This window comes from Palaemon carinicauda, chromosome 20 (assembly GCF_036898095.1).
Source record: "Palaemon carinicauda isolate YSFRI2023 chromosome 20, ASM3689809v2, whole genome shotgun sequence".
Lineage (NCBI taxonomy): Eukaryota > Metazoa > Arthropoda > Malacostraca > Decapoda > Palaemonidae > Palaemon > Palaemon carinicauda.
The window spans coordinates 128,422,488-128,448,065 of NC_090744.1; the positions used below are offsets into that span (position 1 = coordinate 128,422,488).

Sequence of the window (25,578 nt, forward strand, 5' to 3'; positions counted from 1 at the left end):
ACGAAACTTTCTGAATTTCCCATCCCCCCTTATTTACTCTCATTTCTCTTGTGTTCCCATCTCGGCATTTGCTTCTTTCCATCACGCGAATATCGATTCTTTTCTTAACATCAAACACGTGAATATTAAATGGTGTTGGAAAATTCAATGGCCAAGACTTCAGTCAAAAATTCCAGCATTCAGTTATTGGATAAAATTGCAGAGTTTAGCCGAGGTAAATATTTGCAGTCAGGACGAGCAGAAATTAAGCAATATCAAAAGAGAGAGGGTCGGTTATGTGCCCTCAGCAAGCACGGCAGTTAGCTCCAAAAGAAAGGGTCATATTTTTTCCTAAATATTAAAGCGACGCTTTTATTAGCCTTTTTATTTTTGTTTTCTGTTTGTGAGTCTGTTCGCTTACGTTCAGGAAACCTGGTGATTGCATATTTGGCTTTCACGGCTGATCTTCTTCTGTCCTTAAAGAAAAGTCAACTCGAGTGTCTTTGATGAGGGAAGGATTATCACACTCGACGAGGGAGTCGAGCTTGAGAGAGAGAGAGAGAGAGAGAGAGAGAGAGAGAGAGAGAGAGAGAGAGAGAGAGAAATTATCATTAGTAAGTTACATAAGTCCTAAAAATAGCATTAAATGAGAAAGGAGTAATATCTTTAGTTAGTGTAAAAACAGGAAGTCTAGAACATTTACCCCCGTGAACAATAATACCCCAAAGGAAGTACCCCTTAAGGACAATTACCCCCAGGAAAATCTCTCCATAGGACAATTACCCCCGATGATTACTCACTATAACGACTTAGATATCGATACTCTCTTGATTGCTTCTTAAAGCAGTTAAATCTTTTCTTAAAAAATAGGAATGCCTACGTCAATCATGGTCCCCAAATGGATCATTCAAACAGTTCCTCGAACATTTACACAATTAAACATCATTCAGTCTTTACTGCTAGAACGTTCTATGTCACTGCTTTAAGTTCCCTTACCCGATAAAAGTCGAACTAATTCAAAAAATATTTCTGGAGACGCTAAAATCACTGGAAAAAAAAATGTAGCACCAAAACTAAAATGGCAGGTTTTGAAAAAAGCCAAGATTATTTGTTCACGTCTGGCACTTCTATAATCCGAAAAAAGGGTGTTTTTCAACTTTAGCCGAAGCATCTCTAGGAGACACCAATTTCACAGATCTCAGCAGCCAAAGAAAGATGATGATGAATGTTCCATCTCTGTGAGAGTGACAGCTGCTTTAGCTTTTGTTCTTGATTTTGCTATTGAAGAAACCTTTGACACTCTATGTGAAATACTTTCCCCAAAAAGGTTCCCTTGCAATATTCCTTTGGGAATAAGTATTTAGAAAGACCATGTGAGATTTTACTTTGATTGCTCATAGCAATTAAATCTATTATGGGTGACTGACTAGAGTGTGTATATATATATATGTATGTATATATATATATATATATATATATATATATATATATATATACATATATATAAACATAAATAACTTAATATATTTTCCATCAAAGAATAGAAAAGCATAAAGGAATAACCTCAACAATTTCGTAAAGGAAATGATGATGATGATGGAGCAGCAATAAAACGATATACAGACAGACAGCGAAAATATTATCTAGCCATTCACTTATGTCTGAAGAGATAAACGACTTGCCAGAAGTTATAAAAATAAATATTTCAAGCAAACAATAAGGAAAATGTTATGTAATATTTGGAGTCAGTGGACATTAATAGATTTATTAAAAATTTTAATAACAAATTAAGTTTTACTTTAGATAAAATTAATATTGATTTTATCGACAGACATTTGCTTCTATAAATTAAAATCTATTGTACAAAATTATATGTTCAGAATAGGGAAGGAAGTCTTTTATCAATCACTTCCAAGCGAATTTCTTCCGGAGTTTCAACGGAATACTTCAAGAACTCGTCCGGAGACTTAGGGGGGAATTAAAGATAAGTAATGGAAAATAAGGTTTTCAACTCGATACAATTAGATATTAAAATAACAATTAGGAATCATTTCGAAAAATATTTTTGTTTTTTTATTGTGAAAGTAATTGTAATTCCTAAAATAGGTGTTTGAAAATATAATGATGTCTAATTTCTTATAAATTTACATAACAATATCAGAAATTTCTATTTGAAAAAAATACTCTGACTTAACGTTTCAAAATCCTCTTAGTTTTCAGGGATATGATATGATGATTAAAAACTTTTTACTGCGTTTCACTCTACCTTGAGGCGTCAGTGACCCTGGCAGTTATGACGCCGCCTAGTGTCAATGACCTTTGTAGTTGCGACGCTAGGCAACCTAATCAATCTTTAAATATGATCATATTAATAACGCCCTATATATAGAATCTAACTCTCTCTCTCTCTCTCTCTCTCTCTCTCTCTCTCTCTCTCTCTCTCTCTCTCTCTTGAAATCTGATGAAGAAAGAGAGATAAACGATATTTTACTTAGCCTGGTCTTAAATTATTCATTGTCGAGTTGCTGTTCCAAAATATGAATTTCTTCCTATCAAAAATCGTATAAGTGTTGATCATATATCTCTTTAGACAGAACTCTAATAATACCCTTTAAATGTTTACTATTATTCAAACAATCATCACTTGATATTCAATCAATATAATTCTGTATATATATAATATATATATATATATATATATATATATGTATATATAGATATATATATATATATATATATATATATATATTATACAATTAAGAATTGTGTGATATTAAAAACATACATCAGTCAGCTGGCAGTGAAGTTTTGGTACAAGGAGAAAACCTTGGATATCAAATGATACTTGGGGTGCTATTAAAAGGAGAAAAGACATAAATTGATTGTTGGAAGCTTTCGAGGAAGTAATGAATATTATAAGGTAGAGCATGCTAAGTATTCCAGTATTGATAGTGAGGTCAAAAGAAATGACAGGAATGACTGGAGAAAATATTTGTACAGTAAAGGAGGTGAGGCTGACAAAGCTAGGAATTCAGGGAGTGGCTATGGTGTAAGAATTCCTAATAGAATTATTAATGAAATCTCTACTGGGCAAAAAAGCAAAATTGATCTATTATAACAACAGAAGATGAAGAAAGGCAACGCTGGATGGAATATTTTACTGAGGTCATTTATAGGAGATATGAAGATAATAATTTGATTGATTTACCTGAATGTGAAGAAGGCCTTGTTGTGCCCATACAGGAAGTCAGTATGTTCAAAGTCGAAGCTATCATTAAAAACTCAAGAGATTGAAAGCCCCTGCATGAAACTGAATAGCTGCTGAGATGATATTGGCAGAAAATGAAGAGACTCCCATAATACTTACAAGATTATTTTGTAGAATGTGGCGTGAAGAGGCAAAACCAGATGAATGGGACCTAGGAGTGTTGATGAAAATGTCAAAAAAAAAAAAAATTAATAAATAATAAAAAGCTTTTACTTCATAGGTTGTGCTATTAATGATTCTACTGTTTCCCTTCCAGCTTTTTCCATTGACTGACAGTACCTGACACAAACTCACTAACCAATATGACATATATCAACCCCAAAACAACGGAATTTCTAAACCCATGAATTATGCAGGACATGACGAAACTCTGAATTTCTCATCCCCTCTCATTTAATTTCATTTCTCTTGTGTTCCTATTTACGCATTTGATTGTTTCCATCACGCGAATATCGATTCTTTTTTCAACATCAAACACGTAACATTAAATGGGGCTGGAAAATTCAGTGTCCAAGACTTCAGTTAGCAATTCCAGCATTCAGTTATTGGATAATATTGCAAAGTTTGGCCGAGGTAAATATTTGCAGTCGGGACGAGCAGAAATTAAGCAATATCAAAAGAGAGAGGGTTGGTTATGTGCCCTCAGCAAGCATGGCAGTTAGCTCAAAAGAAAGGATCATATTTTTCCTGAATATTAAAGCAACGCTTTTTTTTACCCTTTTTATTTCTGTGTTCTGTTAGTGTAAGTCTGTTCGCTTACGTTCAGGAAACCTGGTGATTGCATATTTGGCTTTCACGGCTGATCTTCTTCTGTCCTTAAAGAAAAGTCAACTCGAGTTTCTTTGATGATGGAAGGATTATCACACTCGACGAGGGAGACGAGCTTCAGAGAGAGAGAGAGAGAGAGAGAGAGAGAGAGAGAGAGAGAGAGAGAGAGAGACTTTACTAAGCTACATACGTTCTGAAAACATTAAATACGAAAGAGGAATATCTTTAGTCAGCGACAAGACAAGCATTATGAATAGTGAACCAAGACGGGCAAATAATAAACGATAACAATAAATAACTGTTGGCATGACGGAAGAAAACATAAAACAGACACATGGCCTAATGTACAGTAAACTAAATATAGTATGATGTAAAGCGGGAGCAAATTTAGAATCTCAAAGAAAGTATTACTGTACTTACCAAGAAGCATCAGCCGTCAAGTCATCGAAGATCCATACTCGCAAATTATTGTCTGAAATGTGAAAAAATAAGACGTGTAAATAATCCATGATTACATATCAAAAAGATAAATTCATTATTCAGGTGGAAATTTATGTCAGATATCTTACAAATGTGAGCGATGGTCATCTAAGAAGTACAATGGGATTGACTTATTATTATTATTATTATTATTATTATTATTATTATTATTATTATTATTATTATTGTTGTTGTTGTTGTTATTACTTGCTAAGCTACAACCCTAGTTGAAAATGCAGGATACTATAAGCCTAAGGGCTTCAACAGGGAAAATAGCCCAGTGAGGAAAGGAAACAGGGAGATAAATGAACTCTAAAAGAAGTAGTGAAAACTAAATTTAAAAAAATTAAAAGAAGTAACAACATTAAAACAAATCTTTCGTATATAAACTATAAAAAGTTCAAAGACACAAGAGGAAAACAAATACGATATAACAGAGTGCCCGAGTGTACCCTCAAGCAACAGGAAACATGATGTATCTATTTGAATGAAAACAATTTTGAAATCACTCAGGTATTTAAAAAATGGAATGATTACTGATTTAGATTAATTTTGTGAACAGTATTTTTCTAAAATAAACAAATGTACAAACGTGAAAACGTTTCAGACGCATACCTAGGATTTGCGGTGCTATCATTTGTCCTTGCCATGTGACATACTTCTTTGGATATTTAGATAACTGACTTTCAATTACTCAAAGTATCACAAATATAACATTTACAATCATACACGGATCGCTCATGAATACTAAATGAAATACCTGTCCAAATGCAATATAAATATCATACAAAATCTGCCATGAAACTTACAATACTCCGCGCGCGTCGATAGTCTTTGTTTTCTAGTCCTGAGGTTCAGAAACATGACAGCCTTAATCCTAGCAAAAGACCAACAAATGACTTGTTGCGGCCCTGTTATTATGCCGTCACTTCTCCGAGAGCTGTCTGGACCTCCTGGCCAGAGACTAACAGGCAGGTAGAATAAGTTACGAAAGCTTTGGGAAGGATAACAGGTTTATTACGTGGTAGGAAATCCGTATTACGTTCGGATTTGCATACTAATATTGATATACTATTACTTATAACATAAAAATGACCCCACTTTTGGTGTTTTTGTTCTTGTATTCTTAAAGTTACCTGAGGAATTATTAATTGGATTTCTGTTGTTGGCTGATATACAAAAATATGATTTACCAAGAATCGCTTTCATAAAGGATTCTATATCTCTTTTATTTTGATAAACATTAATAAGGGCGCTTCCTATGGTCTTGGGATATGAAAAAACAAAGGGGTTCTCAGTTCTTTGTTTTTTCATATCCCAAGACCATAGGAAGCGCCCTTATTAATGTTTATCAAAATAAAAGAGATATAGAATCCAGCGTTTATAAAGTACCATGTGGGGATTGTGAAAAAGTCTACGTTGGGCAAACGAGCCGTTCGCTATCTCAAAGATTATCCGAATAAAAAAGATCTGTTAGGTATGGCTATTACTTATAGCATAAAAATGTCCCCACTTTTGGTGTTTTTGTTCTTGTATTCTTAAAGTTACCTGATAGACGTTATTGGACATTTATGTTTCTTCAAATTATTGTTCTTCCCTCCACCCCAAAATTCACCCAGCCTCTCTCGTACTGATTGCACACGCTACACACGCATATATATATATATATATATATACATATATAAAACCCTTACTCGATTCTTATCTAATCTAGTCTACCTACATAACAGAAATATTCAATGTGATACAATTGAGATTACAGATCTGTAAATGAGTAGTGTCATTAATATGTTAAAAGTCATTAGAACAGTTGTTTTACTTCCTCGAAAACATTTGACATGAAATTAAATCATATGAAATATTTTATTTTACAATAATGAATTACACCATCAGTTGGAGAAATGTTATTTGAAAGCAAATTATTAAGGTGAATTTTGACGTCTACGGAGGCCAAGGTTGGGGCTAAGAAAAAATTGCTAAATTACTTTCTCTTTATGGTAGAGAAGTCGAGATGATCAATTAGAAATAGAAAAAGAGGTTGCAGCAGTTGAAAATAAATGTGTTTACTAATTGTGGTATGGTAATAATCAAAGGTGTGAGAAACATTCTCTAGTCTTGAGTAGTGCCATATCCTCTGTACCATGATCTTCCACTGTCTTGGGTTAGATTTCTCTTGCTTGAGGGTACACTCGGGCACACTATTCTATCCTATTTCTCTTCCATTTTTTTTTGCTCAAGTTTTTTTTATATTTCATATAATAGATATTTATTTTGATATTACTCTTCTTAAGATATTTTATTTTTTCTTGTTTCCTTTCCTCACTGAGCTATTTTCCCTGTTGGAGCCCTTGGGCTTATAGGATTCTGCTTTTCCAACTAGGGTTGTAGCTTAGCAAGTAATAATAATAATAATAATAATAATAATAATAATAATAATAATAATAATAATAGAGATTTTTTTAAGATTTAGCGTCAGTAAAATGACAGAATAAAGCATTTTGGGATAGTTCTATACACCACTCATTCATTGCTATTCTGCTTTGCATGTCATATCCCTGAGTATGAATTATTAACAAGTACAGGGACACTGCCACTGAACATAATATCATGTGGAATTTGACTTTACATACCCATGAACTTCCTGTAAATAGTACAGCAATATCATCGCAACAAATCCGTAAAATATTAGAAATAATTTACATCGCTTTCTACAAGGACTTGTTGACATGTAAGGTTTCTAATCAAATTGAATTTTTAGAAGGTTTACGAATCCACCTGGGAAACAGCACTAGCTAGGAAGCAACTCAGAGCAGTCAGAATTCTAAGCAATTATTAATTGGATTTCTGTTGTTGGCTGATATACAAAATTAGGATTTACCAAGAATTCCTTTCATAAAGGAAATGGCAGGTGTAGTAAAGATTACAGAGATGATAAGTGTCACGACTGAAATGGTTTGGGCACGTGTTGAGGATGGATGATGGGGAGGGAGTGAGGAGGGCTTGGGAGGAATCAGTTTTGAAGAGATCAGGGGGGAGGTAGAAACTTAAATGGCGAGGATGATATGGAGAGAAGAGGTTTGTTGGAAGAGGATGCCTTTGACAGAGGCATTGAAGAGGGCGCATCAGGCAACCGACCCCTTAATGTAGTGATAGCGGTGAGAAAGAAGGTTTCATAAAGGAAATAGGGTACATGCCTCGTTCAGTCTTTTCTGATGGTCATTACTACTAATACTACTGCGATTATTATTATTATTATTTTTATTATTATTATTTATTATTATTATTATTATATTATCATCATTATTATTATTATTATTATTATTATTATTATTATTATTATTAACACGAGCACTACAGTATATAATTTCTGGGATGTATTGGTTTTCAATCAAATAAAAACAATTTCAGTTTATAGATATAATAAAACGCAACATTTTCTCGAAACACACTGCTAAAATACACCTAAGTGAATAAAAGATGAAAAAAAAAAGCCCAAAACAGGATGAGAAGAACTAGAATAAAGACGATTAGCCAAGAGTGAGATGAAGCTTAATCCTTCTGAATTATTTGCGATCTATGGACGGGTCAGAGAAAACGTTTAAAACCCCAGAATAATCTACACTTGACCTTGTTTAGCAAACACTTATAGGGTCACAGATGAAAGTGATGTTTCACTGTCAAATCTCCCCCTGCTCTTCCAATTCATTCCTGTATTAGGAGTAGATGAAAAAAGTTCTCAAATACCTAATTTGGGACAATTAACACACTAGGTTAGCATTAGATCGAGAGAGGGACGCGGTTTTTAATTCTGTTGTTTTCATTAAACAGTAATGAAATTATTTCTGGATCATACGTGTTAAGGCAATTATTTGGATCATCATTAAATTCTGATATAGCTTTTTGTATGGTGTAGATATATGTCAGCGATGGTTTGGTTTCCTTGATCTATAAATACGGAATCTAAGAAGTTTATAAACAATAAATGATTTAAACTTCTTGGAAAAACCATTGCTATTAGGAAACTTCAATAAAACATCAATCCCTAATGAAACTTTAAATAAAAGTATACATTATCTATAAAATCTCTAACTTAAATTCACTAATGAAATATACAAGCATAACATGTATAAAAAAACACAATCATCATATTTGCAACAACCACGGTAGCAACGATACCGGTGTTTCAGTAAAGTATTTGTTGACCGAATGCCCTAATTATTAACAACTTAAGGAATAGATATCTGTTTGAGGCTCGAGGTGAGGGTGGCAGGTTCATCCTTGCCAAGATTCTTGGAAATGATGTGTCCTACCATGCAAGTGGCATTTTTAGATTTATTTCAGAAGCAGGTCTTCTGAAAACTATTTAACTTTTATGACATTCAACTTTTATGATTTTAATTGAATACTCTTTTATTTTTTATTTTATTTTATTTTTTATTTTTGTATACATAAATTAAATGTTACCGGCGTCAATGACCTCAGATGTCAGGATGCCTGAAAACTTTAAATCAATCAATCAATCAATCGTAATGTCTATCGATCAAATATGAATTTGCAGTAATTTTGCCAATTCATCAAGATGAGACTATCAATTATCCGTGGCCAGAAACAACATATTGCTTGATATCCGTTCAGCGCAGTCATTTATATTCAAGTAACACGATTTAGTATCCATTAACTAGTAACATATAACTTATATCTATAACCATTCTGTAATTAAGCAGTAAATGGAGGAAATGGATATTTTACTTCCTACAGTTTCCAGTGCCAGGTAGATCACCATTCAGTTTAACTTATTAGGGTTAATTTAATGTATCCTTTATAAGTCTAATCTTGCTTCATGTTACAACGATCTATACTTTGTGTATCTTATCCTTACCTAAATGTGATTTCTGCTTTCTAATATTTTCTAAATCTTTTCAAATTAGTCATTTCCGTAAGCTTTAATTTTGTATCTGTCTCGGTGTGTGTATATATATATATATATATATATATATATATATATATAATATATAAATATATATATATATATATATATATATATATATATGTATATATATATATAAGCACACCAGTATATACATACATATATATATATATATATATATATATATATATAGCAGTTATATATTGTATATATATATATATATATATATATATATATAAGCACACCAGTATATACATAATATATATATATATATATATATATATATATATATACCAGATATATATACATATATATATGTGTGTGTGTATGTTTGTGTGTGTATACAGCCCCTATATACCTAACAACGTTAAAACTAACCATGTATGACTTTATAAGCTGCTTTTCAAGAGGCCCCCGATATTTGTAAGGAGAATAGTTTCAAGTTTGGTATTCAAAACACTTGTAATTCCTTTGTTGTTTTCTTTCAAGAAAATCATAATGGTTCTTCTGAAGGATTAATTCTCGAGAAGTGAGAGAGAGAAGAGAGAGAGAGAGAGAGAGAGAGAGAGAGAGAGAGAGAGAGAGAGAGAGAGAGAGAGAGAGAGAGAGAGAGATATTTCTAGTATTCTGACACTTAAAAACGAAGGAGGGAGAAGATTGTGAACTCAGTTGATTGCATCCTGCCTTTGAGTTCACAACCTTCTCCCTCCTTCGTCACATTGGTGACCCCGGAGTGACCGACAATGTTCAGAGCAAAACAGCAGACATGAATTTTCATGTTCGTTTCAGTGCGAGGGAAGAGCGAAGATACAAGCATATTATATACAAAAGGAATTATGTACAATTGTGTGACACACGGTTGGTACAGTATCCTGTCACTGACGTCCCCCGGTTATCCAGCAAAACAACAACAGGCTTTCTTTGGTCTGGTGTTGAATTCTCTCTCTCTCTCTCTCTCTCTCTCTCTCTCTCTCTCTCTCTCTCTCTCTCTCTCTCTCTCTCTCTCTCTCTCTCTCTCTCTCTCTTCTTATCTTTTTCCTTCTTCTCTTCCTCTACAAATACATGGCCTAGGGGTGGGTGTTCTGGTGATACTTTTTTCTTTCTTTTTTGCTATGAAAAATATTAGGTCGTTAAAAAAATCAGAAAAAAAATTAAATACGTTAATGTAGCAAGAATCCTTCTGAACACCGTGACTCCGTGATACTATTCCTGGAACTGTGTACATAAAATCTGTGTAACAAAGAGGGTGTCAACATGAAGAAAATAATTTTTGCTTACTCCTGTAGTCTAATGATAACAATTAATGGATTTGCGTTATGAATTCAAAGTTATTATTTGATTTTGTTCATGTCGTTTTGTGTATAAAGCAAATAATAGTTAGGGTCGTGGTTTCGAAACTTACAATAAATTATTATAAGCCAAAACTTGGGTTATAGTCAAAGCTGCCTATATGGGGGATTATTCAGGGAGAAGAAATAATAATAAATAAGTAAATAAGCGAGGTGGTGTGTTATCTTTGCTATTAGAAATATACTTAGTTTTACCTCTACTATTTCATTTTACTTTCCGAAAGGAAGCCTATAATCAGGTCATTTCCCCCACAGCTATAATGTGCAGATTCTACAATAGCAACGTAACTCCAATAACAACAACAACAATAATAATAATAATAATAATAATAATAATATTTGCTTCTATTTATTAATATCCAATGTACGAAATTACATGTCCAAAGCAGGGAAGGAAGTCTTGTATCAATCACTTCCGAGCGAATTTCTTCCGGAGTTCCAAAGGCTATTTTGAAGAAATCATCCGGAGACTTGAAGCAGAATTTTAGGAATGTTATGTAAAATTCGGTTTTCACCTTAATACAATTAATTATTCATTAAAATACCAATTGGAAATCATTTATAAAAATAGTTTTGTTTTTTATAGTAAAAGTAATTGTAATTCCGAAAATAAATGTTTGAAAATTCAATGATGCCTAATTTCTTATAAATTTACATAATAATATCAGAAATTTTTAGTTGAAAAAAAATACTATGACTTATACCTGAAGCTGATGAAGACCTTGATGTGCCCATGAACGAATTTAGTGAGATTAAAGTTGAATTTATCCTGTAAACACTAAAGAGATCGAAAGCTATTGGATATGATGGAATAACTCATGAGATGATACTGGCCGAAAATGAAGTGACTCCCATTGTACTAACAAAATTAATTTGTAGAATGTGACATGATGAGGCAAAGCCTGATGAATGAGAGTTAGTATTGGTGAAAATGACAAAAAAAAGACCTGACTGATAGCAACAATTATAGTATGCTTATTCAAAAGAGACCGGAGAGAAAGATTACTGGAAAGCTGAGAGGATTTAGAAAAGTTAGAAGTTTCACTGACCAAATTTTCATTTTGAGACATGTTATATACCAATGCGTAGAATATAGAAATGCAATTTCCATGGCATAAATAGATTATTAAAAAGCCTTCGGTAGTGTGCACCGGCCAATTTTATGTGAGTCCTGCATTATTATGGGATTACTCTTAAATATGTGAATTTGATTAATTCTGTTCATGAGAATGGCAAGTGCCAGGTAATGTTAATGGAGTCATATAAAATCAATTTCCAGTGAACAGCGGAGTACTCCAATGGAATGTGTTGTCACCTATGTTGTATATCCTCTTCATGGATTTTTCAATGCGTAGAACAGTCGGATGTGGTGGGGAAGGATTGCATTGCATTGGTTATACTAATTTAGGGGACCTAGATTATGCTGATGATGCTATCCTTGCTAGCAGAAAAAAACAGGATTTGCAATGCTTGTTTACCCGAATGCATGAAATCATCACTCGAGGTTGGGATGAAGATAAATAGAAATAAGACAGAAATTATGAGAACGCAGTATGCAATGGAAGATGAAAAATCATTGGAAGGAGAAAGGATTAATGACCTAGAATCATTTAAGTGTTTAGGAACTATGATATACAATACAGGGTCTTCAGAATTGACAAAGAAAGAATAAAAAAAGAAAATCAGACAATGGCTGGGTTAAGTAAAATTTGGAAATCAAATCGTCGGAAATTACATAAAGAAAAGTTAAATAGCAGGACAGGATTAGAGGTCAACAAGGTTTCAATGCTAAAGATAGGGCACCACTAAATAGAGGTAAAAGAAACTCTAGTGCTGGATGCATGACACCTCAAAATGGCGGTAACAAAAAACCTCTAATGCTAGAGGTGAGGCGCCTGGGAATAAGAGGTAGAAGACCTTCAAATGCTAGAAGTATGGCACTTCAAAGTAGAGGACAAGGAGCATTTAATGCTAAAATTATGGCTCCTCAAAGTAAATGTCAAAGGGCGTCTAATGGTAAAAGTATGCAGCCTCAAAATGTAGGTTAAAGATCCTCTAATACCAGACATAAAGCGCATTCAAATAGGGGTTAAACAACCTCTACTACTATAAAACAAACACCTCGAAATGGAGGTCAAAGAGCCTTTATTGATAGAGGTAAGGAAACTCAAAAGTGGTATAAGAACCTTTAATGCTATAGGTAAGGCAACTCAAAAAAGAGGTCAAAGAGCCTGTATTGCTATAGGTAAGGCTACTCAAATAGAGGTCAAAGAGCCTCTAATGCTAAATGTAAGGCAACTCAAATAGAGGTCAGAGCCTATAGTGCTAGAAATATGGCAATCCAAAGAGATGTCAAAGAACTTTCAATGCTAGATGTATGCCACTTGAAAATATAGGTCAAAGAGCCTCTAATGCTAGAAGTAAGATGCCTCATAATGGAAGTCAAAGAACCTCTAGTGCTATAAATATGGCACCTCAAAATAGAAGTCAAAGAGACTCAAGTGCTAGATGTAAGGCAACTCAAAATAAAGGCCAAAGAGCCTCAAATGCTAGAGGTAAGGCTCGCCCAATTGAGGTCAAAGAACCTCTAATGCTACAAGTATGGTACCTCAAAATAGAGGTCAAAGAGCCTCAATTGCTATAGGTAAGGTGCCTAAAAAAAGAGGTTAAAGAAACTCTAATGCTAGAAGAATGGCACCTCAAAATAGAAGTCAAAGAGCCTCAAATGCTATACGTAAGGCGCTCAAAATAGAGGCCAAATAACCTCTAATGCTAGAAGTATGGTACCTCAGAATAGAGGTCAAAGAGTCTCAAATGCTATAGGTAAGGTGCCTCAAACTAGAGGTGAAAGAACCTATTGTGCTAGAAGTATAGCACCTCAGAATAAGAGCCTCAAATGCTATAGGTAAGGCGCCTAAAAATAGAGGCCAAAGATCTTCTAATGCTAGAAGTATGGCACTTCAAAATAGAGATCAAAGAGCCTTAAATGCTACAGGATAGGCGCTTCAAAATAGAGGTCAAAGAACCTCTAATGCTACAAGTATGGCACGTCAAAATAAAGGTCAAAGAGCCTCAAATGCTATAGGTAAGGTATCTCAAAATAGAGGTAAAAGAACCTCTAATTCTCGAAGTATGGCACCTCAAAATAGAGGACAGAGAGCCTCAAATGCTATAGGAAAGGCTCCACAAAATAGAGGTCAAAGAACCTCTGATAATGAAATTATGGTACCTCAAAAAAAGAGGTTAATTAGCCTCTAATGCTAGAGTATGGCCCCTTAAAATAGGAGCTCAAAGATCCTCTAATGCCATACGTAAGGCGCCTCAAAATACAGATCCAAGAAACTCTAATGTTAAAAGTATGGCACTTCAAAAAAGAGGTAAAAAAGCCTCAAATGCTAGAAGTATCACAACTCAAAATAGAGGTCAAAGAACCTCTAATGCTACAAGTATGGCACGTCAAAATAAAGGTCAAAGAGCCTCAAATGCTATAGGTAAGGCACCTCAAAATAGAGGTAAAAGAACCTCTAATGCTAGAAGTGTGGCACCTCAAAATAGAGGTCAGAGAGCCTCAAATGCTATAGGAAAGGCTCCACAAAATAGAGGTCAAAGAACCTCTGATAATGAAATTATGGTACCTCAAAAAAAGAGGTTAATTAGCCTCTAATGCTAGAGTATGGCCCCTTAAAATAGGAGCTCAAAGATCCTCTAATGCCATACGTAAGGCGCCTCAAAATACAGATCCAAGAAACTCTAATGTTAAAAGTATGGCACTTCAAAAAAGAGGTCAAAAAGCCTCAAATTCTAGAAGTATCGCAACTCAAAATAGAGGTCAAAGAACCTCTAATGCTAGAAGTATCGCAACTAAAAATAGAGGTCAAAAAATATTCTCATGCTTAAGTATGGCACCTCCAAAAAGAGGTTGAAGAGCCTCTAATGCTAGAGTATGGCCCTTTAAAAAAGTGCTCGGAGAGCCTCTACTGTCATAGGTAAGGCCTTCAAAATACAGATTAAAGAACATCTAATGCAAGAAATATGGCACTTCAAAATAAAGGTCAAACAGCCTGAAATGTTAGATGTAAGGCAACTCAAAATGAAGGTCAACGAGCCTCTAATGCTAGAGGGAACGCTCTTCAAATAAAGGTTAAAGAACCGATAATGCTAGATGTATGACACCTCAAAATAGGGTTCAAAGAGCATCTAGTGCTAGAGGTAGGGCGCCTCAAAATAGAGGGTAAAGAGGTGTTGTGCTAGACTCTATGCATTTGAAAATTGAGGCTAAGGCTCCTCTACTGCTAGAGGTAAGGTGTCTCAAAATGAAGACCGAAGACCGTCTATTGCTAGAGGTAAGACATCTGTAAATAGAGTCAAAGAGCCTGTAATACTATAGGCTAAGGAACTACGCAAGACTAGAGAATAATGGTTTGATTTTGGAGTGTCCTTCTCCTAGAAGAACTGCTTACCATATCTAAATTCTCATCTACCCTTACCAAGTGGAAAGTAGCTAGAGCTATTACAGTGCAGTAGTTAACCCCTTGGGTGAAAAAGAATCATTGGGTAATCTCAGTGTTGTCAGGTGTATGAGGAGAGAGGCGAATATGTAAAGAATAGGCCAGACTATTCAGTGTATCAACTTTACACAAAAACTATTATATCGAGTTTGACCAAACTATTTATTTAAGTTGGGTATGACCAAATAATGAACCTGTAACATTCTGAATCAAGTAAATAAAAGTACAAGTATGCAGCAGTACTTTGAAAATAATTGCAATGCTAATGTTTAGTTTATAAACAACATTACGCAAAAACTACACAACCAATTTCAACGAAACTTGGTAGAAATGTGGCGTATGATATCAGGACAAATCTACTAAATTTTAAAGAAAATACATAAAAGTAGAGGTATGCAGCAATACTATGAAAATTATCGCAATGTTAATATTTTTGTGAACAACATTATGCAAAAACTAATGTACCAAATTCAACAAAACTTGGTGGACATGTGATGTATGACCCCTAGGACAAATCCATTAGATTTTGATGAAAATACATCGAAGTATAAGTACGCAGCCGTACTTTGAAAAAAAAAATAACATTGTTAATTTTTGTGAACATTATGCAAAATGACACCTGGAAAAACTACTATACCAATTTCAATGAAACCCGGCGGACATGTGGGCTATGACCCATGGACAAATGCTTAGGATTTTGAAGAAAATAAATCGAAGTACAAGTACGCAGTGGAGTTAAGAGGAAATCATATTGCTTGGCTTTTGTTCGTGAACAACATTACGCAAAAACTACGAGGCTAAATAAATTTCAACGAAACTTGGTGGACATGTGGGGTATGACCCAAGGATAAACCCATTAGATTTTGAAGAAAATATATAGACGTACAAGTATGCAGCAATAATTTGAAAATAATAGCAATGTCAATTTTTTTTTTTTTTTTTGTGAGCAACATTACGCAAATACTACTGAATCAATTTCAACGAAATTTGGTCTACCTGTAGGGAATGACCCAAGGACAAATCCACTATATTTTGAAAAAAAAATACATCGGCGTATATGTATTGGGCAATGGTTTATCAAGATCATTAAACCAAATTTGTGATTTTCCATGCATTGACATCAAAGCAAGCATCCGAAGTAGCATACCAGCTACTAAAACTTCCAGAGCTCCATCCACCATGTAAAGCAATAAGTATATTGAATTAAAAGCTGAAATTATTACCGAGCTAAAATCCTATGTGGCTAAATCTAGTTATCGTCCATGGAAAACCACGCCACCCAAAAAGTGAGGGATCCTTAGAATATGACAATGGTGACATCAAGGATTTGCTTCTTGCCTAAACGGGAGACAACGACTTTAAATTTGTGCAGTTCCAGAACAACTCGAGCTTAAATGCTGGTATTAATCGGGAACCACAAACCACCATATTGGGTTGTGATGTCAAATTTGGTTTAAATTCATCAATTATTATTATTATTATTATTATTACTATCCAGGAAAGGTTGAAAATGGCATATGACGAGGTGAGAGTAAGAGAAACTGGTAATTTAGAGGAGGAGTGGAAGTTAGTAAAAGAAAATTTTGTTGGGATTGCAAGTGATGTATGTGGCAAGAAGGTTGTTGGAGGCAGCATGAGGAAGGGCAGTGAATGGTGGAATGAAGGAGTGAAGGTAAAAGTGGAAGAGAAAAAGAGGGCTTTTGAAGAATGGCTGCAAAGTAATAGTATAGAGAAGTATGAAAAATATAGAGAGAAAAATGAGGAAGTAAAGCGCAAGGTACGTGAGGCAAAGAGGGCAGCTGACCTGAGGTGGGGTCAGGGATTGGGTCAGTCATATGAAGAGAATAAGAAGAAGTTTTGGAAAGAAGTGAAGAGAGTAAGGAAGGCTGGCGCAAGAATTGAAGAGACAGTGAAAGATGGAAATGGAAGGTTGTTAAAAGGAGAGGAGGCAAGGAAAAGGTGGGCGGAATATTTTGAAAGTTTGCTGAATGTTGAGGATAATAGGGAGGCAGATATAATTGCTGTTCCAGGTGTTGAGGTGCCAGTGATGGGAGATGAGAATGAGAGAGAGAGAGATTACAATAGATGAAGTGAGGAGAGCACTAGATGAAACGAGAGTAGGAAAAGCATCTGGTATGGATGGTGTGAAAGCTGAGATGTTGAAGGAAGGGGGTGTGACTGTACTTGAATGGTTGGTGAGATTGTTTAATATGTGTTTTGTGTTGTCAATGGTACCAGTAGATAGGGTTTGTGCATGTATTGTACCACTATATAAGGGTAAGGGAGATGTGCATGAGTGTTGTAATTCAAGAGGTATTAGTTTGTTGAGTGTAGTTGGAGAAGTGTATGGTAGAGTATTGATTAATAGGATTAAGGATAAAACAGAGAATGCAATCTTGGAAGTACAGGGTGGTTTTAGGAGAGGTAGGGGTTGTATGAATCAGATTTTTACAGTTAGGCAGATATGCGAGAAATATTTAGCAAAAGGTAAGGAGGTGTATGTTGCGTTTATGGATCTGGAGAAAGCATATGATAGAATTGATAGGGAAGCAATGTGGAATGTGATGAGGTTATATGGAGTAGGTGGAAGGTTGTTGCAAGCAGTGAAAAGTTTCTACAAAGGTAGTAAAGCATGTGTTAGAATAGGAAATGAAGTGAGTGATTGGTTTCCGGTGAGAGTGGGGCTGAGACAGGGATGTGTGATGTCGCCGTGGTTGTTTAACTTGTATGTTGATGGAGTGGTGAGAGAGGTGAATGCTCGAGTGCTTGGACGAGGATTAAAACTGGTAGACGAGAATGACCATGAATGGGAGGTAAATCAGTTGTTGTTTGCAGATGATACTGTACTGGTTGGAGACACAGAAGAGAAGCTTGACCGACTAGTGACAGAATTTGGAAGGGTGTGTGAGAGAAGGAAGTTGAGAGTTAATGTGGGTAAGAGTAAGGTTATGAAATGTACGAGAAGGGAAGGTGGTGCAAGGTTGAATGTCATGTTGAATGGAGAGTTACTTGAGGAGGTGGATCAGTTTAAGTACTTGGGGTCTATTGTTGCAGCAAATGGTGGAGTGGAAGCAGATGTACGTCAGAGAGTGAATGAAGGTTGCAAAGTGTTGGGGGCAGTTAAGGGAGTAGTAAAAAATAGAGGGTTGGGCATGAATGTAAAGAGAGTTCTATATGAGAAAGTGATTGTACCAACTGTGATGTATGGATCGGAGTTGTGGGGAATGAAAGTGATGGAGAGACAGAAATTGAATGTGTTTGAGATGAAGTGTCTAAGGAGTATGGCTGGTGTATCTCGAGTAGATAGGGTTAGGAACGAAGTGGTGAGGGAGAGAACGGGTGTAAGAAATGAGTTAGCGGCTAGAGTGGATATGAATGTGTTGAGGTGGTTTGGCCATGTTGAGAGAATGGAAAATGGCTGTCTGCTAAAGAAAGTGATGAATGCAAGAGTTGATGGGAAACGTACAAGAGGAAGGCCAAGGTTTGGGTGGATGGATGGTGTGAAGAAAGCTCTGGGTGATAGGAGGATAGATGTGAGAGAGGCAAGAGAGCGTGCTAGAAATAGGAATGAATGGCGAGCGATTGTGACGCAGTTCCAGTAGGCCCTGCTGCTTCCTCCGGTGTCTTAGATCAGTGTTTCTCAACGTGGGCCATATGGCCCCCTTGGGGGCCATGAGATTTTTTCAGGGGCCACAAGGCAAAATTTGAAAAATGGGGGGCCATGGGGGGCCACAGAAAATTTAGGACCCACAAAATATATAAATGTGTAATATTTTGAAATAAATCATTAATATGCTTGAGTTTAGTTTGAACATCATTCAATTCAATATACCAGGTAATTTTTGCAGACAGTGAAATATTCAATAATCTCTTCACTCTCTCTCTCTCTCTCTCTAGCTGGCAGAGTGGTAAAAGGCTGAACTATGACCCTTGACAAAAACCATTAACTCTCTCTCTCTTTCTCTCTCTCTCTCTCTCTCTCTCTCTCTCTCTCTCTCTCTTTCTCTCTCTCTCTCTCCCTCTCTCTAGCAGGCAGAGTGGTAAAAGACTGAACTATCAAAGATTATGCTGACTGGTAAACTTCCGAACGACAACCATTAAGATGTTTATAAACAATTTTAACAGCAACGGTATATGGGTTATAATATAACCGTTATATTGTTTCTTCTTCAATAATAGATCCGTCTTTCAGTTTAACATAGACTTGCGAGGAAGAGACTTGATTTAAGTTCTACCAAAGAGGTTTGTGAAAGATAACTTTATATCCACATACGTATGTACATACAAACATACATTTATACTTACATACAGTGTACAAACATACATTTATACTTACATACACAGTCTCTTTCATGTACACTCAGTACACACACACATACTTGTCATGAATTTTATTTATCTATTCACTTTATTTGTTATTGAGGGAGGGGTAAGAGTATCTTTTATGGCTAATAACTTTTGCTTTTTTATTTGCTTGTTTGAATATGTGGAGTGCAATGATTTCCCAGACAATAATAGCGGTACTGAGTTTTAATGAGTTTTGTTTGTTTTTTATTTTAGATAAGCATGACCAGTCCAGCTAAGAAAAAATGCAGACAGTATTCTGTCGAATATCTTGCTTTTGGATTCATTGAATCTCCACAAAATACTACAATGCCTATGTGCCTGCTGTGTATGACCTCACTCTCAAATGAAAGTATGCGTCCCAGCAAACTGAAAAAGCATCTGGAGACTGCACATAAAGACAAGAAAGACAAGCCGCTAGATTTCTTCAAGAAATTACGTGATGAGTTCCAAGGAAGGATGACAGTGAATCATATGTTTACCCAAAAAGTGGCAAAAGTAGACAGAGGGATGTTGGCTTCTTACAAGATAGCAAATTTGATTGCAAAAGCAGGTAAGCCTCATACTATCGGTGAATCTCTGATCATGCCGGCAGTGGCTGTAGTGCTTTCAACAGTCATGAATCAGAGTCCACAAGAGGTAACTAGTGTTATTCCTCTGAGCAACTCCTCAGTATCACGCCGTATTGATGAGATGGCAGCTGATGTTGAAAACCAATTAATCTCAAAACTGCAGGTGAATGATTTCTCGCTTCAACTCGACGAATCAACTTTACCTGATAATTCTGCTCTTTTGATGGCATTTGTGAGGTTTCTTGATGTAGATGAAATATGTCAAGAAATGCTTTTCGCATTGAAATTAACGACTGACACTAAAGGAGAATCCATCTTCAAAAAACTTGAGGTCTATTTTGAGGAGAACAACATTCCACTCAAGAACATTGTGGCTTGTGCCACACTGGTTTGTGGATCCCTTCATTGCTGATGTATCTGAAGTTGATGTCACCCTACAAGAAAGTCTCATTGAACTTCAGAATAACACAACTGCTCAAGCAAGGTTCAAGCGTGGAGGACACCAGAAGCTGTGGATGAATCAAGATGTGTATAAGAAGTACCCAATACTCTGGAAAGATGTGAAGTTGCTCTTACTTGCCTTTCCCACTTCTTACTTGGTTGAGACTGGTTTCAGTCGGGTGATGTACCTGCTGTCAAAGACACGAAATCACCTTGACATAGAAAAAAAGAGGCGATTTACGTCTCTCTCTGACAGCTTTCAAGCCAAACATTGACAAGTTGGCAGCCTTGCATCAGTCACAGGAATCCCACTGAAACCTTTCAAGATAAAGCCAATTGTACCTACATGTATTCCTTGTTTTTTTATTCCTTTTGTAAATAGATAAGTGTTCAAATAAAATATTTTTCCAATTAATATTGGTATTTGATTCATGCCTGAAATTAGTGTTTTGAGTACATGGTACTACTCAAACTAGAACCATTAATATACCTTCCCTAGGCGTATTAAGGTGATGGACGGAAGGCGGGTGTGTGTGTGTGGGGGGGGGGGGGGGTAAGAACTCAGAGTTGGCATGGAGGGGCCACAACAACTTGCACTGGATTGAAGGGGGCCACCACCAGAAAAAGGTTGAGAAACAGTGTCTTAGATGACCGCGGAGGTAGCAGCAGTAGGGGAGTCAGCATTATGAAGCTTCATCTGTGGTGGAAATGTGGGAGGTTGGGCTGTGGCACCCTAGCAGTACCAGCTGAACTCGGTTGAGTCCCTGATTAGGCTGAAGGAATATAGGAGAGTAGAGGTCCCCTTTTTGTTTTGTTTCATTGTTGGTGTCGGCTACCCCCCAAAATTGGGGGAAGTGCCTTGGTATATGGATGGATGGATTATTACTATTATTATTATTATTATTATTATTATTATTATTATTATTATTATTATTACTTGCTAAGCTACAACCCTAGTTGGAAAAGCAGGATGCTTTAAGTCCAAGGGCTCCGATATGGAAAATAGACTATTGAGGAAAGTGAATAAGGAAATAATCTATATAGGCTATAAGAAGTAGTGAATAACAGTATAAAAAATCTTGAGGTCAGTAACAAAGTTAATATATATATATATATATATATATATATATATATATATATATATATATATATATATCTATATATATATACAGTATATAATTTATACAGACGGAATAGTATGCCTGAGTGATCTCTAATCCAAGACCAGAGAACAATGGTTTGATTTTGGAGTGTCCTTCTCCTAAAAGAGAAGCTGACAATAGCTAAAGAGTCCGTTTTGTCCTGACAAGAGGAAAGTAGCCACTGATCGAGGAAGAATTGTTTGGTAATCTCAGTGTTTTCAAGTGTATGAGGACAGAGGAGGATGAGGAAAGAATAGGCCAGACTATTCGGTAAATGTGTAAGCAAAGGACAAATGGGCGGTAACCAGAGTTGTACTGTCTGGGCAGTCAAAAGACCCATTGACACTCTAACAGTAGTATCTCAACGGGTGGCTGGTGTCCTGGTCAACCTACTACCTAACGATGTGATTGCTCGCAATTGAAGAAGAATTTACTATTAATAGTATAATAGATTATGGTGATTGAACATTAAACATCACACACTAATTACTGAAATTACATTCTATACCAATGAAACAATAAGTATGAATTTTTATCAACGTAATTGACATCGTTCAGGAATTTCATGCAATCACTGATCCACATTTCCAGTGATTACATGAAATCACTGAAATCTTTAGTGATTGCATGTATTCATTAACGGTCACAGAGATTACACGTATTCACTGAAAAGTTTAATGAATTCATGAAATCACTGATTACACATTTTCACTGTATCATATATATATATATATATATATATATATATATATATATATATATATATATATATATATATATATATATATAATATATATATATATATATATATATATATATATATATATGTATATATATAATATATATATATATATATATATATATATATGTATATATATATAATATATATATATATATATATATATATATATATATATATATACATATATATATATATATATATATATATATCAGAATTCGTTGAATATGTCCTGAATTAGAAAAGGTTAGAACCACTGGATTATATGCCCTCATTTCATCTAGGCTTCCATCCACATGCGCACATTCTAACAAATAGCCCAACCAAAGTTTCTTTCCAATATAGAAACTTTCCAATTTCTATCTAATTATGAGAGCAAGGATAAAATTGCTCAAAATAAAAGCAAATTGCAGAAAAATGCAGAGATGATGTTTGTGACTGGTGCAAAGGAAGTAATACATAACATATTGGAACATGAAGAGAACCAGTTACAAGTGTTTATGTTGTGTAATTGCAGAAGACGGCCATGAATCAAGGAAATGTTTGGGAAAGCATAAAAGGTTGCCATAACTAATTTCCTCACAACAGAATTAAGCGTAAAATTAATATAATTACACTTACACTAAAACTTCCATTAAAGAAGACAGTTGTTTATAGTGAAAAAAAAATAAAGTAAGTCTTAGGATATGAATACTGCGTAACTTTCAGGTTGATACCAAAAATAAAAGAAGACTGCATTGCTGACAGCGAGACGTTGTATCCGTAACTGCACGCAAAATACTCATCAAAATAGTTTTATCATATATCGATATCTCAAATATCTATGTGATTTTCGAATGATAAAATCTTAATTATATTCCAAAACTAATGTGAATTATACATTTATCAAAAAAAATATATATTTATTTGGGGATTATATTATTTCAATATAGGATGACTTTGTAAAAGCATTTTTGTCCCTGAAATCGAAGAGATAATTTGCTTTTGTCTAAATTGATCGGAGTGAAAGGAGCGTCAGCAAGAAAGGAGAGGAGGAAATCCAGTTTCAAATATTTATAGACAATTTAAAAACGTTAATTTAAGAATAAAATCAGTTAGATCAAAGCCACAGATGAAGAAATAAGGACAAGTGCCAAGATTAGAAAATGGCTTAGTAAGCGAGTTTGCACAACAGCCAGTTACGGCCAGCTGCCTAAGGTATTAACTTGCTTCCTCCTCGTTCCGTTGAAGACAGTTCTTCAAGTGCGGCGATATCAAAGAATAAAAGCATCATCATGGTTTCATTTCAAATGGTTTATATGTCTTAATCGTTGCATTGCAGGCCTATCTCACATCGCAGCTTCTGCATCTATATGTTTTAACGTTGCATTGTAGGCCTATAACACATTACAAATTCTGCATCTATAGAGCATTGCATCATAGGCCTATCTTACATTACAGCTTCTGCATCGATATCTTTTAAGCGCTGCATTGTAGGCCTATCTTACATTGCAGCCTTAAAAGCTATAGGTAAGGCGCCTCAAAATAGAAGTCAAAGACCCTCTAAACCTAGAAGTATGGCATTTCAAAATAGAGGTCAAAGAGCCTTAAAGGCTATAGGATAGGCGCTTAAAAATAGAGGTCAAATAACCTCTAATGTTACAAGTATGGCACGTCAAAATAAAGGTCAAAGACCTTCAAATGCTATAGGTAAGGCACCTCAAAATATAGCTAAAAGAACCTCTAATGCTATAAGTATGGCACCTAAAAATAGAGGTCAAAGAGCCTCAAATGCTATAGGTAAGGCTCCTCAAGAAGAAATGACCGAGGATCCTTCCGGTGAAGGCATAACTCTCTCCTTCCTTCGTCCATCAGAGTCGGGTTGGTCATCAAGATTAAAGGAGAGAAAACCTCTTTGGCTGAGTGTGTCGGTCACAATAAAGATGTTTGTGGCTTCTCTTGTTGTGGAATGTTAGTAACGAAATTGCTATTACTACTCAGATATAAAAATAATATTCGAAATGGAGTGATGCAATCCTCTTTAAAAAATATATCGAATAAAATTGATGAAAAAACAAAAGAATACATATTTTTCATCCTCATCATATACACACACACACAAACAGATATATATATATATATATATATATATATATATATACACACACATATATATACATATATATATATATATATATATATATATATATATATATATACATATATATATATCTATATATATATATATATATATATATGTTATTAATCTATTATTAATCTCTATACAACAAAAAGGGTAGAAGCGACTATAATTATATCTATGGTAAGTAGCTCTTCTAGGAGAAAGACACTCCAAAATCAAACCATTGTTCTCTAGTCTTGGGTAGTGTGATAGCCTCTGTGCCATGGTCTTCCACTGTCTTGGGTTAGAGATCTCTTGCTTGAGGGTACACTCGGGCACACTATTCTATCTAATTTCTCTTCCTCTTCTTTTGTTACAGTATTTATAGTTTATTTAGGAAATATTTATTTTAATGTTGTTACTGCTCTTAAAATATTTCATTTTCCCTTGTTTCCTTTCCGCACTAGACTATTTTCCCTGTTGGGGCCCCTGGGCTTATAGCATCCTACTTTTCCAACTAGGGCTGTAGCTTAGCAATTAATAATAATACTGAACTTTTGATGAAATATAATTTATGAAATTTCATGCAATTTCAGTTAGAATGGAATGATTTCTTATTTGCAATTCATAACTTTTCATTGATGATAACAGTTTGGAAAGTAGAAAATTCACTTTAAGTTCAGAGGACCTTTGCCTTTTTGCCATTTAAGGAGTTCCCAGTTCTGGAAAACCCACTTCAATAATGGAAAATTAATAATTGAACGAAAAGCGGAAATGAATTTATACAGAAAAATTTTAATTCTACTTTAAGCTTTAATTACTGCAATATCAAAATGGCAAAAGCGTGAAAAAGGGGGATTAATTGTCATTTTAATCGTTTAAGCATCTTTTCTAAGTCATAATTAAAGTGTCGATAGTGTGATATAACGCAAATTGTTATCAAATAAAACAATAATTTTT

The 25,578-nt window shown here is 34.9% G+C and overlaps 1 long non-coding RNA gene across 1 annotated transcript; it reads left to right on the plus strand.

Moving 5' to 3' along the window:
* The first annotated feature begins 19,298 nt into the window (after positions 1 to 19,298).
* LOC137659645 (uncharacterized) lies at positions 19,299 to 20,080 on the plus strand. The gene is made up of 2 exons (XR_011047610.1): positions 19,299 to 19,521; positions 19,840 to 20,080. It is a non-coding gene; the product is annotated as an uncharacterized lncRNA (long non-coding RNA).
* The last annotated feature ends 5,498 nt before the right edge of the window (positions 20,081 to 25,578 follow it).